The sequence below is a fragment of the Anomaloglossus baeobatrachus genome, chromosome 2 (genome assembly GCF_048569485.1).
Source record: "Anomaloglossus baeobatrachus isolate aAnoBae1 chromosome 2, aAnoBae1.hap1, whole genome shotgun sequence".
In the NCBI taxonomy this organism is placed as follows: Eukaryota; Metazoa; Chordata; class Amphibia; order Anura; family Aromobatidae; genus Anomaloglossus; species Anomaloglossus baeobatrachus.
Genome location: NC_134354.1, coordinates 678,313,930 through 678,333,834, shown reverse-complemented (window position 1 = coordinate 678,333,834; position 19,905 = coordinate 678,313,930). Strand labels below are relative to the sequence as shown.

The 19,905-nt window shown below is 42.6% G+C and overlaps 1 protein-coding gene across 1 annotated transcript in view; it reads right to left on the bottom strand.

The window, feature by feature from the left end:
* Window positions 1-236: 236 nt before the first annotated feature.
* LOC142290550 (twist-related protein 2-like) overlaps window positions 237-19,905 on the bottom strand; it is a 71,437-nt gene continuing 51,768 nt past the window's right edge. Inside the window, exon 2 of the mRNA XM_075334512.1 lies at window positions 237-1,855. The gene's annotated coding sequence lies outside the window, so the exon portion shown is untranslated. The remainder of the gene's footprint in view (window positions 1,856-19,905) is intronic.

Here is a 19,905-nt window from a genome sequence, read left to right as displayed (position 1 = left end):
TGTGACAACCTCCAGTGCATACATGAATATTCAGATGCTTAAAGGAAACCTGCCACCTACTCACCTGTGGGGTGTTCCGATTCATTTCGGTACAATGGTTGTCGCTGGTCTCAGGTCAAGTGCCCTCTCTATCCTTGCAATTGCCGTCCTTCTTGCTTCGTGTGGATGACGCGTCCTATGTCATTTACACAGGGCCGTACATTGTGCTCCTGTGCACTTCTCTCTGCCATGCTGGGGGCAGGACAAAGTAGTGCACATGCGAGGGCGATCTTTGACCTTTCCCCGCACCTGCGCATTACAGAACTTTGCCCTGTCCACAGTATGGCAGAGAGAAGTGGAGGAGGAGCACAACAGAGGACACTGTGTGGATGATGTAGGATGCATCACCACATGAAGTAGGAAGGAGGACAGCGATTGCAAAGATAGAGGAAGCGCTGGGTTAAAATCAACGACGCCCATTGGAACGTCCCAGATTGGTCCGCCCCACAGGTGAGTAGGTGACAGGTTCTCTTTAATATACCTCATACCAAAGGTATACAAACATGCTACATTATGTTTTGGGATTTTTTTGGATACACTAAAGCTCAACCAGATAATATTGGGCAAAAAAAGTGAAACTATATGATGCTCTTTTTACATTCCTTATTTATTTAATGCATATTTTTTTAATTAAAATATTTTTAGGGACAACTTTATTATCACGTGGTTTACAGCTGTTGTTCTCACCAAGATCGCGGCATACGAAAGGCTCCGGTTCAAGATGCAAAACCCCTATGAGGAGTCACCTATAGAAATATATGAACTGTTATCCAGGATGAGAGAGTAGAATTAGCTTCCTTTCTAGACTAAATGTATGCGCTCTCCGTATATTCAAACATTCAGGAAACATTCGGAGACATTGCTTAAGGCTTTATTGGTTCAGCCACCTGCAGATATACTCATCAGGGAGTCTTTATGTGCCATGCTATTACATTTCTAAGACATAATACAGTCACCTAACTCTACCTCTCAGTGGAATACCTATAACACACCCAACAAGATGGTATCTCTTACCAGCCCATAACATTACTGAATATTATCTTCCCTAAATTTCATGGTTGACTTGGAGACTTGGATCATGTTTCTATCCATTTTGGAGCTTTTTCTCTACCTTGCATAAAACAGAAAATAAGATTATACAATAAATGTTTTCTTTCGAGCAATATGATTTTCACTTCCTCGGATTTTTCTGAAGGTAGCTGGATTGACAAGAGATCCTTCTGTGCCGCCAGATGCCGGCTCTTTGAATAAACTACAGGGACTGTTCTCTGCTGAAGCTTGGCCTAGAATATAATGATCACCCTCCTTAATATCATATGATGAATGCAAGAAAGCCATCCATAAATGCAATGCAAGAGATCTCAGGTCTTTGAAGAGCTGGATAAGATAAGAAAAGTTGCAAGTAGCTGATCCTTCCATAAGATCCTTCCAAAGCTATAAAAAAAGCAGTTTAATTTTTGCAGACTTTACATAGAAGAGAAGGCTCCATTTGGATTAGTTTCATGTTTCTTTTCCTGAATAAATAACTTCCACAGGTTTTCTTTACAAGTGGTTTTATGCCTGTCCACCATTGATTTTTACATTCGTGGAGTGAAAAGGTCAGCTGTACCTCGGTTTTTCCAGCTGAAACATGACACGTACTAGACGTCACAAATCCTTTTCTAGTGTAAGTCTTCCAGAATCCGTATCCCAGATGACTGGTAGTAGCGTTCATTCACATAACTACAGCACAGCTTTCGAGCTGTCAAAAAAGGTTGCAAGTTGGAGCCATCAAGTGGGACAGAGGTTCTTCTTTTGATGGCTGCTCTTGGCATACCTGTTAACAGATGATAATACAGTGATCAGTGAGTTATCGATACAAATATTGACTCTTTGTACATTTCTATTCCTCAAAATTATTAAAAGATTGTCTGCCTGGCTACTAGGACCTGTGATCATCTGTGGGGAAACTGGAAGGTGCCCAATATTTGTCTTGTACACACAATTTGCCCAAAGGCAATTAGAGGTAACCTAACTAAAGATCAATAAATTATAACTCAGCCTTAAGTCCCTAATGAAGCCAGTTGTGGCAAAACATTTCGGGCAGGCTGATAGTTGGGAATTTTAACTAGCAGGTATAGGGATAGGAAGTGAAATTATATGGAACATATGGGAATATAACTAATCAGATGTTCCGCGGCCAGCTGATACCCTGTATTACATGAGGGATTGATACTGTTACATCTTATCCCTTTCTGTCATTTTAATGATAGTCATTTAATTTGTAAACTAAAAGTTATATTTTATTGATCTTTAGTTAGGGTACCTCTAATTACCTTTGGGCAAACTGTGTGTATAGTAAATTTAACCCTACGCCGATCGGGGAATTTTTGAGGTGTTTTTGTGGCCAATATTTCTCTTGGTCACCCCAGAGAAACTAAAGAATCATGTGGTTCCCATGAAAACCAATCAGCTATTTGTGTAATGGTCTTCTATGAAGAGAAATTCAGGTTCTCCCTTTGTAAAATTGGTTTCCTAAACCAGACTTCCCCTTTTACTCAACACTTCTCTGTCTAGAGAGTATGTAGTAGGCAGTATTTTACTCCCTTCTTTGAAGGATATATTATTATTTTTTTATTATTATTCTTTACATGTGAAAAGGTGTATATATAATAAAACAAGTACAATATTCATGAACAATACAAAGCACAGGCTGGTCCAGGAGGAGAGAGGACCCTGCCCACGAGGACTACAGTCTACAGGATCAGTCTATTATTAAAGGCAATGTGTGCCAATTGTGACATCTGTAGAACAATACTGTAGTGTCTGGCTGTACTTTTTGGTTCTTGCTGTTTTTCTGGACGGCAGTGTACATGCTAAAACTAGTGTGGGTTAGTAGCTTTGTATATGAGACACATCTGCTTTAGTCTAAAATAATTAAAATGCAATCTTCACAAGGAAGAAGAAGTTACATAAGACTCTGGTTTACATTAAAGTTTTTCCACCATTCAGTGACAAAGAATTGACACGGAGCGTCACAGCTGAAAGGTAAGGTCGGAGCCTCACCGGTACAGAGAGGAGATCTGAAGCTCTCAGCAACAAAAAATCGAATATTCACTCAAACCTTTGTACTGTACATAATAATAATCTTTATTTCTATAGCGTCAACATATTCTGCAGCGCTTTACAATTTCAGAGGTTCATATACAAACAAACATAAGTAACAGTTAAAGAAAATATAGTAATTAGAGCAAAAATGATGACAACCCTGCTAGTGAGAGCTTTGAATCTACAATAGGGTGAGGTCGGGTGACAAGGTACAGATGCTTATTAACAATGACGGTCCAGCCATCTCGAAGAAATGGGGGATAGATAAGGGCTGCATAATCCAGTCACCAGCCAATCTTTGTGATGTTTTTTGGGGGCAGTCGAGATTGATGGAGAGTTATGTTCTGAGAAATAGTGGAGGGACTCTATATGAATCAACTTCGATTAGGGAGGGTGATAGGCCACCCTAAAAAGATGTGTTTTTAAGGAGCGTCTGAAGCTGAGCAAGTGGTGGTTCAACCTACTTTCTTAGCGTAGAGCATTCCAAAGGATTGGTGCAGCTCGGGAGAAGTCTTGGATCCGGGAGTGGGAGGTTCGGATTAGTGTGGATGTTAGTCGAAAGTCATTTGTGGAGCACAGAGAATGGGTAGGGTGATAGACAGAGATAAGGGTAGAGATGTAGGTACATGATAAAGACATGCTCAATTGGATGACTTCTCTTAAATTCATACCTAGATGACATAAACCTTAAAAATAGAACAAACTATTAATCTGTATATGTGACGCCCTGGCAAAACCAGGTAGTCACAGATGACTGTACCCCCCCACCAAGGGTACAGGAATCACCTCCTCCTTGGGAATTAACAACACACATCCCACACACAAGAACATCAGCCACAAATCCTAGTCGCCCCCCCATGACAGCCAGGACACACCAGTGGGCGGGACCAGGCGGATGGGAACTCCCACCTAGGGGTCTTGAGGTGACAAGGGCCAGGAACCAGTCAGTTTGAGTTGGAGTTGGAGTTCAGTAGAGTTTCAGTGGGGAGTTGGAGTTGAGAGGTTGGAGTCGGTGAGGAGCTGAAGTGCAGTGTGGTCAGGGTTGGAGCCCTTGGACCACAGGAGGACCGACTAGGTGTCAGACAGCTTTGTCGGGCCACCGGCTACAGAGATCTGGTCGTGGGAGACCTGAAGTGGACCGGGACAGGGTTGTAGCCCACCGGTACCAACGATGGGAATCCGGTCCGGAGGCCGTGCACTTGCGGAGTACCTGGACCCTAGGACGAGGCAAGCTTCAAGCCCCTTGTTAATTGACCAGCGGGACAAGGTACCAGGCCTTGTTCCCAAAGAGAGAAGCCCAGATAGAGCAGACTGGCAGCCCAATGCGGGTGACAGGGTGTCCGCCAAGAACCCATTGAAGTCTCACGGGTCATCGTCTGCGGGCAACGGCTCCCTCTGTGTCCAAAACTGCAGCGGAGGGGATTTCTACAGTTCCACGCGGGGTTAATCCATACACCACAAAATACAAGTGCAGGAAGAAGGGCCCCTACACTGCCAACCCGTGTGTGGGACCAGCACACCCCTCCAGAGGCAACCGGCATCCGGCCTTGATTTACAATACAGACTTGGTGTGATTTCTTCCTAATTGTGAGTACACCTGTGTCATCAGGTCCAACCTGCCGACAGCGCCCCAGCCCTGCTCCTTACCTGCACCTGGGCCCCGGGACTATACCTTTCCCCTACCCGTGGAGAGGATACCACCTTGCTGCCCCCATGTCATCGGTCCCGGACGCCAGCACCGAGAGGCAGCGGCGGTGCCACCATCCCATCACCGCAACCCACGGGTGGTGTCACAGACAATCTCCCCTGTAAATACCTCCCTTTTTCACTGTGTGCGAGGACGGGCGTTTGCACGAGCCCCGGGTCCGGCCACCACTCGAGACTAGGACACGATCCCGGATCTGAGCGCCACTCGAGCAGCCCCGGTTGCCGCAGCGGAGGCAGCACCTGTCCACGACATATAGAGTTAAGGAAATGTTATTTCCTCTGTGTTTCTTGGGCAACTGTATTGTGTAAAGCCCACAGACTGGGTTGGTTGTTAGTGTACAGAGGAGAGCTCAGCCTGCAATCAGGGGTCAACGTGCAGCCAGTTAGGTCATTCTATGAGGTCCCCAACTAGGTACACAGAAATACTTGTCTGGGGCTGACTGCTCATATGTAATTTCTATGTCAGAGAGAAGAGTTGGGGTGCACCTGTCACATCTGTCTATTGTAGTTGAAAGAGCCATAATCTTCTATGGAAAGAGTCACATGAATGTATGGTCTCCTATCTAGAGTGCCGATTTGGAAAGAAGGGGCTCCCCATTATACGGCAGTGGACTTCTTATCCTCATAAAGTATAGCACTTGGAGGAGTGGATCAGTTTGGTGATGTTTCTGAAGTGAAGACCATAAAGTTTTGGGCTACGTTGATCATTGGTTCAAATCACTATTATACTTTATGGTAATAGAAGCCCATAGGCGCATAAAGAGCCACAGATATCCAATAGTACGTTCTTATTGTATTCACGAGACAGCAAGAGCCTTTGTAATAAGCCGTGTTATCCACAAATTTACATAATTTTAGTATTTTCTTTTACAGTGTTGTATAGAATAGGTTCTTCTGACATTTGCTGAACCAGATCTAATGGGCATTTAAAAATGCTTGTCTTACATATCTAACAAACATTCTACCTCCTCCTCTCACTGACATGACTAGGGTATTGTAAAGTCCCACAAGCACATACAAACACAAACGGTGTGTGATGTTGGAATATAAATGGCCACAGCAGCCTTTATTGATTGCAATCAACATATCCATAAACCATACATTTCTGAGTAGATCCTGGATGGCATCTAACCAATGAAACAGCACCAGAATACCATCCCCAGTCGCACCGCTCTGATTCGGGGCTGACAAATGTCACAGTGCTGTCCCTTCTACAACCTTTTTAACCTGTTCCAGCGGGAACATATCCTTAACAAATTTTAAAGGGTCAGCATCCATCCCCTTACTCCGTTTACCCAGGCAATTCCAGACCTCCTCACCTCAGCTGCCATGACAGTAATACAACATTCCACTTCACCTCCACCCACCACAATGTTAACATACACCATAAAGTTTCCCCTTTTTTTTATTAATAGTAATAATAATAATACTTATAATAACAGTAGTAAAAAAAGGTGCGGGTGGGTGGGTCATTCTCCCGGGTGGGTGGGTCATTTTCCCATCCAGAATCCAAGGCAAAAGGGATGCCACCAAATGGTTCCTCCTCTTCTTAAAAGCTATCCAAGCTTCTACGCCCCTTCCTCCAATCTTCCCACAATCCTGAAACAGTTCCCAACCATGTGACCGTCCAGCTCAAAATCTTAAGATACCCATTCTCTAGCCTTCCTGAGTGAACGTGCAGATCCTACTGTTAACCCTTTATTGTCCAACTCCCTATTAACCCTATCCGTGCCTTATGTTTAAAAACCCCTGTCATGTCCGGTCTTCCACTATGTCTGCACCCCGTTCCAGCCCTTATCTATACACACAAAGTTAGAATTGTGTCTATATTAGCCCATTATTACCATGTAGTATAGGATATCTTCAAAATGGATCAGTCATTAGAATTCATAATGCAAACTGTATGTATTATTATAAAGAACTGTTAGATTTGATGAGACTGATGACATTTGGCTTATTACCTTGATGGCTGTATAATACTGATAATAAGATGAGAATCTAGTTCATCTAGAAAGTGAGACAGTTCATGTGTAGAAGTCTATTCAGCCTCCCACCTGACAGCTGCAGCATGTACAGAGCAATGTGACAGCAAAGCATCAGGAGAGAGGAGGTACATTGAGGAGCTGAGAATCACACTAGGGTGGGCAGAGATGCAATTTATACTCTTCATCAGGATTATGCAGCCATTCTGACTGACTCATAAAGTAAGGTCCTACAGAGCTGAATAAAATGATACTTTGATATCTGAGATCTGATGTTTTATTCCAGAGAAATTCACATTTTTCTTACATGTAAATGAGCTGTTATGATCTATGGGCTGGACACAGATCTCCCTGAGAATCAGCCTTCAGAGCTTATTTTATTTGAAAGAGGCGGTACCCATGGGAGACATGTAATGACTGACACTTCACACTCATCACATACAACTGTTCTGTGGATTTCTCCGGAACAACAGTTCAGATCCCACATATCAAGGCATCATTTTATTCAACTTTCTATGATCTGCATGCCCATATAGACGGCTTATGAGGGTTGTCCCAACTGAGAGACTCCCTTTAAGTATCCAATCCAACCTTCATGTGCATTGCTGATACTATTGTTCATCACTTATGTTGTTAAAAATGTAGAAAAATAACCTTTACAGGAAATTTCCCCTTTTGTGATAATTGGGGATAATCTGTCCCCCTAAACCAGACTGCGGATGTGAAATAAATCATGAGATATTTTGGGTCTGCAGAAGAACATGGTAACCAGGTTTTTGAATCTTTAGCTCAGAATATTTTGTTGGCTGTGAAAAGGCGAATTTATGCATTTTTAGACCATCAATGAGTTAACCGTCATCTCTAAACATACGTGGGTGGGAGGCAAGCCTTGTAAACAGAGAAGATTTATCAAAAAGAAATGTCTGTTTATTACCAAGTTCCCAAAGCAGTGCCGGTGACCCTTTCAACATTTTGGCAAGCATTTACAGCATTGTAATACTTCTTGGAAACATATGCTCAGCAAATATTCACTCACCAGTAATAAGAATTTAACAAGGAGAGTCAGATAAATTGTGTCCCAATTTGAAGGGAGGGGAAGATATTGAGAACATTGTATCCCACATCAATGCTGATGACATCTTCACACACGTATGTGATGGGAGATCATGGCGTGAATGTCCTCCATGGACGGTTTACCAGAGTGACATCATATTGCATGTGAGTTAAATAGATCTAAAAGCTTATTATAGGACAGATTGGAGAAATAAATGGGATTTTCTTTTTTTACCGGTACACTTGTTAGATTCATGTGTACAGAATCTGTGTATGTGCCACCATATGCTGATTCCATATGGCACCACATTACTGATATATTCCTCACTAGAAAAAATGTTTTGGTGGGAGGATGTACAGTTAGGTCCAGAAATATTTGGACAGTGACACAATTTTCGCGAGTTGGGCTCTGCATGCCACCACATTGGATTTGAAATGAAACCTCTACAACAGAATTCAAGTGCAGATTGTAACGTTTAATTTGAAGGTTTGAACAAAAATATCTGATAGAAATTGTAGGAATTGTACACATTTCTTTACAAACACTCCACATTTTAGGAGGTCAAAAGTAATTGGACAAATAAACCAAACCCAAACAAAATATTTTTATTTTCAATATTTTGTTGCGAATCCTTTGGAGGCAATCACTGCCTTAAGTCTGGAACCCATGGACATCACCAAACGCTGGGTTTCCTCCTTCTTAATGCTTTGCCAGGCCTTTACAGCCGCAGCCTTCAGGTCTTGCTTGTTTGTGGGTCTTTCCGTCTTAAGTCTGGATTTGAGCAAGTGAAATGCATGCTCAATTGGGTTAAGATCTGGTGATTGACTTGGCCATTGCAGAATGTTCCACTTTTTTGCACTCATGAACTCCTGGGTAGCTTTGGCTGTATGCTTGGGGTCATTGTCCATCTGTACTATGAAGCGCCGTCCGATCAACTTTGCGGCATTTGGCTGAATCTGGGCTGAAAGTATATCCCGGTACACTTCAGAATTCATCCGGCTACTCTTGTCTGCTGTTATGTCATCAATAAACACAAGCGACCCAGTGCCATTGAAAGCCATGCATGCCCATGCCATCACGTTGCCTCCACCATGTTTTACAGAGGATGTGGTGTGCCTTGGATCATGTGCCGTTCCCTTTCTTCTCCAAACTTTTTTCTTCCCATCATTCTGGTACAGGTTGATCTTTGTCTCATCTGTCCATAGAATACTTTTCCAGAACTGAGCTGGCTTCATGAGGTGTTTTTCAGCAAATTTAACTCTGGCCTGTCTATTTTTGGAATTGATGAATGGTTTGCATCTAGATGTGAACCCTTTGTATTTACGTTCATGGAGTCTTCTCTTTACTGTTGACTTAGAGACAGATACACCTACTTCACTGAGAGTGTTCTGGACTTCAGTTGATGTTGTGAATGGGTTCTTCTTCACCAAAGAAAGTATGCGGCGATCATCCACCACTGTTGTCATCCGTGGACGCCCAGGCCTTTTTGAGTTCCCAAGCTCACCAGTCAATTCCTTTTTTCTCAGAATGTACCCGACTGTTGATTTTGCTACTCCAAGCATGTCTGCTATCTCTCTGATGGATTTTTTCTTTTTTTTCAGCCTCAGGATGTTCTGCTTCACCTCAATTGAGAGTTCCTTAGACCGCATGTTGTCTGGTCACAGCAACAGCTTCCAAATGCAAAACCACACACCTGTAATCAAGCCCAGACCTTTTAACTACTTCATTGATTACAGGTTAACGAGGGAGACGCCTTCAGAGTTAATTGTAGCCCTTAGAGTCCCTTGTCCAATTACTTTTGGTCCCTTTAAAAAGAGGAGGCTATGCATTACAGAGCTATGATTCCTAAACCCTTTCTCCGATTTGGATGTGAAAACTCTCATATTGCAGCTGGGAGTGTGCACTTTCAGCCCATATTATATATATAATTGTATTTCTGAACATGTTTTTGTAAACAGCTAAAATAACAAAACTTGTGTCACTGTCCAAATATTTCTGGACCTAACTGTATTATTTAGAGAGTATTGAGTGAAACAGAAGCAGGTTGAACACATATTACAGTATAGTATTTCCCATAGACTTCTGTGGGAGCTGTGCTATGGCTCCGCACAACTGGAGCTTATAAAAAGCTGTTTTATGCCTATGTGCATGAAACCTTAAAATTTAGATTCCATTGTAATGATTTTTGATGACGTCAGGAACTAAAACTAAAATCTTCCTTGCATTTATTGAAAACTATGGGGCTGACCCCCCCCCCCTTCCAAGTTATTGTTTAAAATTACTCAATAAAAACACCTTTGGAAGAAATCTCTGGGGCCAAGTCCACTACTAGGTGAGTCTGATCCACATATATTTATATGTAAACGATACCTATTGAAATTAATAGGAATCTGTCAGCAGGTTTTTAGTATTTAATCTGAAGACAGCATGCTGCAAGGGTTAAAACATAGAATTCAGGGATGCCTGTCTTGTCAAGGTCCGATCTATTTATTTGGACGGTTTACCAGAGTGACATCATATTGCATGTGAGTTAAATAGACCTAAAATCTTATTATAGGACAGATTGGAGAAATAAATGGGATTTTCTTTTTTTACTGGTACACTTGTTGGAGTCATGTGTACAGAATCTGTGTATGTGCCACCATATGCTGATTCCATGCTGCAAGGGTTAAAACATAGAATTCAGGGATGCCTGTCTTGTTAAGGTGCAATCTGTTTATTTGCTATATTTGTTTAAGCAGCAGGAATTTTCATTGCTCAGACTACAATGTCACTCTCACAACAGCCCCCTGGAACATTATCGCTACGGCAGCTTCACACGCACTTACCTGCCCTGCGACGTCGCTCTGGCCGGCGACCCGCCTCCTTCCTAAGGGGGCGGGTCGTGCGGCGTCACAGCGACGTCACACGGCAGGTGGCCAATAGAAGCGGAGGGGCGAGGATGAGCAGGACGTAAACATCCCGTCCACCTCGTTCCTCATTGCAGGCGAGACGCAGGTAAGGAGATGTTCCTCGCTCCTGCGGCTTCATACACAGCGATGTGTGCTGCCGCAGGAACGAGGAAAACATCGTATCTCCTATTGGTGCGACATTATGAAAATGACCGACGCTACACAGATCACCGATTTACGACGCTTTTGCGATCGTTTATCGGGGCATCTAGGCTTTACACGTTGCAACGTCGTTACCGTTGCCGGATGTGCGTCACTTTCGATTTGACCCAGATGACATCGCAGTAGCAATGTCGCAACGTGCAAAGGACCCCTTACACTAGTGAGTTTCATCTGTAACTCGGATCAAAATCAGATATGCCTCCCTTCTTTTAGTGCAAACCGTGTGGTCCACAAAAAATACACAGAATTATGCACAATTACATGGACTATAATAGAAAAACACATGGGTAGAACGTCTATGTGAAAAATTGACATCTAAATGAACCCCTAGCCTAAGTATTTAATGATTCCAAATCCAAAGCTGAGGAGGTGCTAAGAGGTTTATGAACTAGTGATGAACTTAGAGCTTGTGTTTCCCATTGCAACTGACTACTATACTGGTGCGGCTGTAGATTTTGTCAAATGATGGTTCCTCATGTTCTTTGTTGGTTTCCACCATTGTAGCTCTGATCTAGAAATAATACTACATACCAATCATGTCAGTACTGTGATAACCTTACTTGATATTGGTCTTTTCTGTCCTATAACGTTTGCAGACAGGATACAAATGAACTTGAAAATCATCTGAGTTTCTGTATTATTGCTTTACATAGGTTTTGTAGACTATGGTCCATGAGCTCAGCAAATTTTGCACTACCTATTGCTGTTTCTGTCTTAAGAAATAGTGGCTTAGTTGCCTTAAAAAGTGACAGCCATTGTGCATATGTACTATTGAGGAATATGGACTTAAAGAGAACTTGTCGTTAGATTCATGCTGTGCGAAACATGGGAGTGACCTGTCAATCAACTGAAGAGCGAAGCCAGGTGGAGACCTTATTGGACTAGTCACGACTCTCCCTCTAATTCCTTACCGTCTTTTCAAACTATATAAAAATCTGAAATACTGCAGTGTTTCAAAGTCAAACAAAATTGCCCAAACATGCACATGATATATATGCTGCCTGTGGTTTGGGCAGCGTGAATCTAATAACATGCTAGCATTAAGAGGGACTCATTTCCATAACGAAGAGAGGGAGCAACCAGTGAGCATATTTAGCCCATCCATGAAATATACATAGCCATTCTCATGATTAGCAACTATGTATCATTTTATTTATCTTGCATTTAATCCTCTCAACTAATTTCTTGTAAGTTGCAGTCATCTATAGTTTTAATACAGTTAACAGGGTATTCTAAAGTTATTAAATTGTTTTCATTAGACAGCATGAAAATAAGCAAGTTTCCAAGTGACTTGCTTTTCTATTTGCTGTCATTCTCTTGCAATGAGAGCTTTTATCTTACGTAGTGTACAGCGTAGTGTACAGACAACAGCCGATTGATTTTCATACAGCAGTTAGCTGCTCACCACTTTCTCTCCCTCTCAGTTCATGACAGAGCTGTTATAAATCCCATTGAATAACAATTCCACAGCACCCAGCATCATGGCTCTCATTTCTCCTGTGTGCTTGTTCAAATGCCATCTTATCTCAATGTGCAAATACTGTAATAACAGTGTAGACTCAGAAAAAAAGACCACTAGTAGCTGAATGTGTGATAGCAGAACCTGTGTGGAGCTTTATATTTCTACTAACACTAAAGTTCTGCTCACCAGAACTGTCACTCAAGGAGGAGAGCCCGCCCTACCGGAAACCAAGACGTAAGAAGACGGTAGGAGACTTCTTAGCTCTGAGCTGCTCAAGAGACAACTTGAGAATAACCCTTTAAGGAAAAATATTGTTAATGCATGCTGCCTAGATATATGCCAAGAAGATAATATTTTGCCATGTTGGGCATATTATACACCATGACAATGTTTATTATAAATAGGAACATTTTCTGACACCTACATTAAATATAAGAAAAAGTTGATGTGAAAATAGCCTTAGATTTGTAGAGTACTTAGATCATTTAGATGTACCATGCACCATTTGGCTAGTTGGGCTGGTCTATTTAGAATTTTAAAAATATCAGTCATCAGATTTCTCAATACATTATGGCACATATTATTAGATAGATCACTCAGACCTGATGAGGCTGGTACTTGGTTTAAAAATCCATATTAGAATGACTGTTAATATGTTTTAGTCTTTTTACTCAGTCTTCATGCACCTAGCCTGTTGAACAATTAATGAGTGTCCGCCTTCTCTGTTTATGCTGAGATCTCACATCGTTCAGTACAAGCGGCAGCTGTCAGGCTGGGTGGTTGGATTTTATGCATTTTTTCTGACATAGATGTAAGAGATCTTTTTGAGGCCAGAATTACACTTGCGAGAGACCCGCGCGAGTCTTGCATCGCATCCCCCAGCACAGCCTGCTGCTCTCCTGACAGCAGCGGGTCGGCTGCATGTATTTCAATGCAGTTGAGCCGCTCCTGTCTGGATGGTCTTCAAAGTGGAGAGGGAGAAGGGGTTAAACCCGCGCAATCCGCCAGTAATCCAGAAGGAGATGTTGATAAATTAAACAATCTTTTATTCCATGGGTCTACGCGTTTCAAGGTCTAAGACCTCTTCTTCAGGACCAGTAAATCAACAGTGTTGATTGTTTAATTTATCAACATCTCCTTCTGGATTACTGGCGGATTGCGCGGGTTTAACCCCTTCTCCCTCTCCACTTTGAAGTCTGAAACACGTGGGGCCGCTGCAGCTGCCATTATCTCATGCTATCTGTGGTGGTTGTGACCTCTCACAACCTCAATCGGTGAGTGCATTTACCATTTGCTAACCGTGTGTTTTATCTGGTAAAGCCCTATCAGCGCTTCTCTTTTCTAGTTTATCTCCTGTCTGGATGGTGGCAGGCCGTGCCGGGTGATGCGATGTGAGACTCGTGTGAGTCTTTCGCAAGTGTGACTCCGGCCTAAGGCATCTTTTACACATCTGTGTCTCCTGCAAAGTGTGACGTTCATTTTCATACGTACCAAAGACACGGACACACATAGACCCATTAAAATCAATAGGTTTGCGCACACATCTGTGTTCTCACAGGGACTGTGTGGCCATGTGGAGCACATGCATGTCCGTCTGCTCCACAAGGCAACATGTCCATTTTTCTCTAGCAGCATGGGTGTCACATGGACCACACACTGGTGTGATCCGTGTGACATCAATGTGAGACGTCCTGGAGAATACACGTGTCAAATAATTTTTTTTTTATCCTTACCTGTTCCCAGCGCTGCTCTCTCTGCCTCTGCTGTTACTCATTAAGCTCATGCATATTCACTGCACGCACCATTCATATGCAATGAGCATAATGAGCAGGAACCAAAGTAACAGCAGCAGGGGGGACAGCAGCATCGGGGACAGGTAAGCATACCATTTCATGCTGTCTGTGTGCTATATAGATGTCATACAGCTAGCACAGGGACAGCACACGTAACACACACATGCACACACATACGCACCTTCACCACGGACTGTGCAAAACACTAATGGATATGTGAAGGTGAATTTTGTGACAGTATCACTTTACGACAATGTAAAGTTAGCTGTCATGTTAGGGACCTATACAGGATTTGTGCTGTTGGGGGCTTCCTATGAGCACCTGGCTATGGAGCAGCTGGACTTTTTTTTTTTTATTCTCATTTTACAAAGGATAAGCAGATAGTATTCTGAGCCTGGGGTGCAGAAAACTATTTACTTAACAATACGGCAATTTAATGTATGACTCCAAGTAAAAAAAAGAAACAATCTAGAGATTTATATTATTACAGAGGTTATGTACATATGTAACGGCTGAGAATGAACCGACGCCAAAATCTGCAATTCAACCATCAAGCATTGCTGGTGTTATGTCATGCATGCTGTTCCTTTTTAATGTAATTGTATTCAGAATTAAAACCAGGTTTAGTGATTTGAGTGTTTGTCTTTTCTAGACAGAAATATCTGGTTACAAATTATTATTTTTCTAATGATTATTATTATATATCATCACCGTGGATTTAGGTCTTTTCGGAGAGGCTTATTATAGGCAGTATGGGAAGTGAGGCAATTGTAGGAAATGCTTCTAAGTAGTGACCACATTTTACCAATATGTACCTTTGATTATATAATGTTTCCATCAGGCAATTTCGTCTAAATAAAAATAGTCTGAACAGGTTTAAAGGGAATCAATCACCAGAATTTTCGTATATACAGTAAGCTAAAGCCAGTGCTATACTGGCACTATCAGGCTGATTCTATACAGCATACAGTGTGTCCACCCATATCCTGTCCACCGCTATTAACTTGAGAATGGCGGCAGTAAGCATAGAAGTGGTGTCTAGGTATAGTAAAGTATCCAGGCGCTACGCAATGAAACCACCTATAGCGCCACCTGGTAGAAAACAACGAAGTTAGCATTTTGATTTCGAAAACGGAACGAGATAGAGAAATAAAAAGGGAATTACAAAGTTGTAGGGCATCATCAATTCAATACGAATCGACACTTTGCATACAGAAATGCTGTGATTAGAACATGTAAAATTCACAAGGCTGCGGACGTGAAGCGATACCTCATGGAGACCTTCCTACAAGTCATTGGGTATGGTGGCTGCGTGGAGTGGCCTCCACGCTCACCTGACCTGACCCCATTGGACTTCTTTCTGTGAGGTCACATCAAACAGCAGGTGTATGTGACCCCTCCACCAACATTGCAGGACCTACGACGATGTATCACAGATGCTTGTACAAACGTGTCACCTAACAACGTGCAGCAAGATACAGTATGCTATCCAGAGTCCAGATGTGCATTGCAGCTGACGGTGGCCACTTTGAGCATCAAAGTTAAATGAGTGCCATATGCGTGACCAGCATTCAATGTTTTGGGGAGGTCATGGGTTTCATATCATAGCATTTCTGTATGCAAGGTGTCGATTCGCTTGAATTGATGATGCCCTACAACTTTGTAATTCACTTTTTTTCTCTATCTCGTTCCGTTTTCGAGATAAAAATGCTAACTCTGTTGTTTTCCACCAGGTGGCGCTATAAGGTGGCTTCATTGCATAGCACATGGCTACTTTACTATACCTATACACCACTTCTATGCCTATAGCTGCCGCTGTTCTCAAGTTAATGGTGGACAGGATATGGGTGGACACACTGTATACCTGTAGTGGTCAGCTCGGATGTTTAGGTTTTGAAAACCAAGAAAGTAAAGTTTATAAAATGAGCAGCTGCTTGTTGAGTGACAGTTGCAACAGTGCAGATAATATATTGATAGTTAACCCCTCTCTCTGTTAGAATTAGCATAAGTATTATACAAACGTCTCCCTTTGTTTGTTGCAGGACCTGTGTGAGGTCATACCCATGTGACCTGGTATCCAGCTTTGTTGGCTGAAGCCCCACCCCTTCTGGTCACATGGGTATGACCTCACACAGGTCCTGCATGAGACAAAGTGAGTCGTTTGTATAATACTTATGCTAATTCTAACAGGGGGAGTGGATAACTATGAATATATTATCTGCTCCAGTGCAACTGTCACTCAAAAAGCAGCTTATTTTATAAACTTTACTTTTTTGGATTCAAAACCTAAACATGGAAGCTGACCATTAATGGCATGTATACAATCAGCCTGATATATAGCACTGGCTTTAGCTTATGTACGAAAATCCTGGTGATTGGTTCCCTGTAAAGAAGAACTCTTAAAAAAACTTTTAGTACATGAAAGGTTATAGATTATATTCTATGTACGGTAATTAGCAACGATGATAATTTGATTACCTGTGCTTCACTGCCAAAATATGAGCGCTGTACCCAGGTGACATTATTATGTATATGTGACCTGAGCTCAGATTCACTGAATGATACATCATCTTATATTTTTTATTGTATTTTTTCATGCGTTTTTGGTGCAGTTTTGCCACAAATGCCAGCAAAGTCAATAAGAATTCTGAGGTTTTGTGCACATGTTGCTTATTTTCCCTTGCAGATTTGCAGCAGAAAATAAACTGCAGCATTCCAATTCTTTTCCACCTCAAAATCATGAAAAATGCATAAAAAAGCACCAAAAACGCTTCAAAAACATGGCAAAAACACACTGAAAAATCTCAGGGTTTTTTTGCTGCCAATTGATGCAGATTTGGTGCAGAAAGTTCTGCATCCAAAACACTCAACATGCGCACATAGCCTAAGAATGTGCAGGTTTAGATGATATATTGTAGCATTAGCCAGGAACATAGCTGATAATTTGCCAATAAAGTGCCCGGTAAGCAAATTCACTTCATTACTTTGTGAAATATGTGAATTACAAATGGATCGTACAATAAAAGTTTTTTAGGAAGTGCTTCCCTAATAATTGGGCATGTTACAGGAACTTTACAAAGATAGACATTTATCACTTATGCTCTGATCACTTTTTCCCCATTGTCACTAGAATGGGAGTCCTGAGATCCACATATCGTACAAACGCAATGAGGAGAATATTAGTGGTGACTGTTTCAACAAACTTTTCAAATTATCTCTGTAGGGAGGAAGTAGATGAACTCTAGAGCCACCTATTGGAAGTAGCAATCCTAAAAGTCTAAAGTGACCCTTTACCGACCCTTGTCATAAGACTTAAGGGGGCTTTACACGGTAGCGATATCACTAGCAATTTGTAGCGATAGCGAGCCTGTAAGTACCCGCCCCCGTCGTGCATGCGATTGTTTGTGATCGCTGCCGTAGCGAACATTATCGCTACGGCAGCGTCACACATACTTACCTGGTCGGCGTCGTCGCTGTGACTGCCGAACAATCGATCCTTCAAGGGGGAGGGACGTTCGGCATCACAGCGACGTCACCGCAACGTCACTAAGCGGCCGGCCAATCAAAGCGGAGGGGCGGAGATGAGCAGGATGTAACATCCCGCCTACCTCCTTCCGCATTGTGGCCGGCGGCAGGTAAGGAGACGTTCCTCGCTCCTGCGGTGTCACACATAGCGATGTGTGCTGCCGCATGAGCGATGAACCACCTGGATAAACAACCCTTACCGATTTTTGAGTTTGGGACGACCTCTCCATGGTGAACGATTTTCACCATTTTTGAGGTCGCTTAAGGTCACTGGTCAGTGTCACACGCTGCGATATCGTTAATGACGCCGGATGTGCGTCACTAACAACTTGACCCCGACGACAAAACATTAACGATATCGTAGCGTGTAAAGCCCCCTTTAGTATTTATGCCAGATCAGAACCTCATTTTGAAGACACAAACTTTTCATAAATTAGTAGTAGTAGAGAATATAAGAACTTTTTTGTAATGTTATCCTACCATTCTGGTACTTATTCCCTTGTCATCCTCTCCCCCTGCTTCCTGAACTCACAAAAAAAGTGAAGAAAAGGTGAGCGCTGCCATGAGTCCTGTGTAGAGATGAGCAGACCTATGGAAGTTCGGTTCATGGGGTTCAGCCGGACTTGAACCCCAATGAAAATCACTAATTGGGCACTTCGGGTCTTCGTCCACATGCAACCAGCCATAAACAGATCACTTCCAGGGGAGAGTGGGTGAGATTTTTCCATTTTTTTGGGGTGCACACTATATCCGATCATGCTGTTGTTACACTCTGTGCAGGCTGTTCAAACACTGCACTGGACTGAGCACTGAGTGTACCCGAGCACAGTGATTCTCACACGAGTGGTTTGCATATGTAAAGCACCCGATCTCCAAACTCTATTTGGTACGAACACTGAACCTCAGGTTCACTCATCTCTAGTCCTGTGTCATGCGAACAGTAAAGAATCATTTGACCAGTCATATATAGAGTTGCTTTTCATCCAAGGGCTTACTCACAATTTTCCCTAAGACAATTACCATGAATAAAAAATGGTATCTAACACCTTCCAAAAGCAACTTCACCCAACTATCAGGAGCAATTTGGTGATGGACAATGCTTTTTCCAGCATGATGGAGCCCAATCTGATAATAATAATGCGCCTTGGTAAAAAGACTTTGGCATTTTGGGTCCATAGCCAGGAAACACGGCAGATCTTAATCCCATTGAGAAGCTGTGGTCAATCCTCAAAAAGTTAGTGGATAAAAAATTAACTCCACAGAAATTGAGATAAACTCCAAGCACCGATTAGGCAAGAACAGGTTGACAACTGCCATCAATCAGGAGTTTGACCCAAACGCTGATATCCAGTATGTCAGGGAGAACTGCAGAAGTCTTGAAAAATAAGGCTCAAAACTATAACATAAACTTGATATATTCATCAAAAAAAGTTTTAAAACTTATGAAATGCTGATAATTGTACTTCAGTAGAAATATATGACTTAAAAGATCTAAACACAATGAAGAACCAAAATTTGTGTTAGTCTCAAAACTTTTGACCACTACTGTACTCTAAAGGCCCCGTCACACTAAGCAACATCGCTAGCAACATCGCTGCTAACGAACAACTTTTGTGACGTTGCTAGCGATGTTGCCGTGTGTGACATCCAGTAACAACCTGGCCCCTGCTGTGAGGTCGTTGGTTGTTGCTGAATGTCCTGGGCCATTTTTTAGTTGTTGCTGTCCTGCTGTGAAGCACAGATCGCTGTGTGTGACAGCGAGACAGCAACAACTAAATGTGCAGGCAGCAGGAGCCGGCTTCTGCGGAGGCTGGTAACCAATGTAAACATCGGGTAACCAAGAAGCCCTGTCCTTGATTACCCGATATTTACCTTTGTTTACCAGCCTCCGCCGCTCTCACTGTCAGTGCCGGCTCCTGCTCTGTACACATGTAGCTGCAGGACACATCGGGTTAATTAACCCGATGTGTGCTGTAGCTAGGAGAGCAAGGAGCCAGCGCTAAGCATTGTACGCTGCTCCCTGCTCTGTGCACATGTAGCTGCAGCACACATCGGGTAATTAACCCGATGTGTGCTGTAACTAGGAGAGCAGGGAGCCAGCGCTCAGTGTGCGCTGCTCCCTGTTCTCTGCACGTGTAGCTCC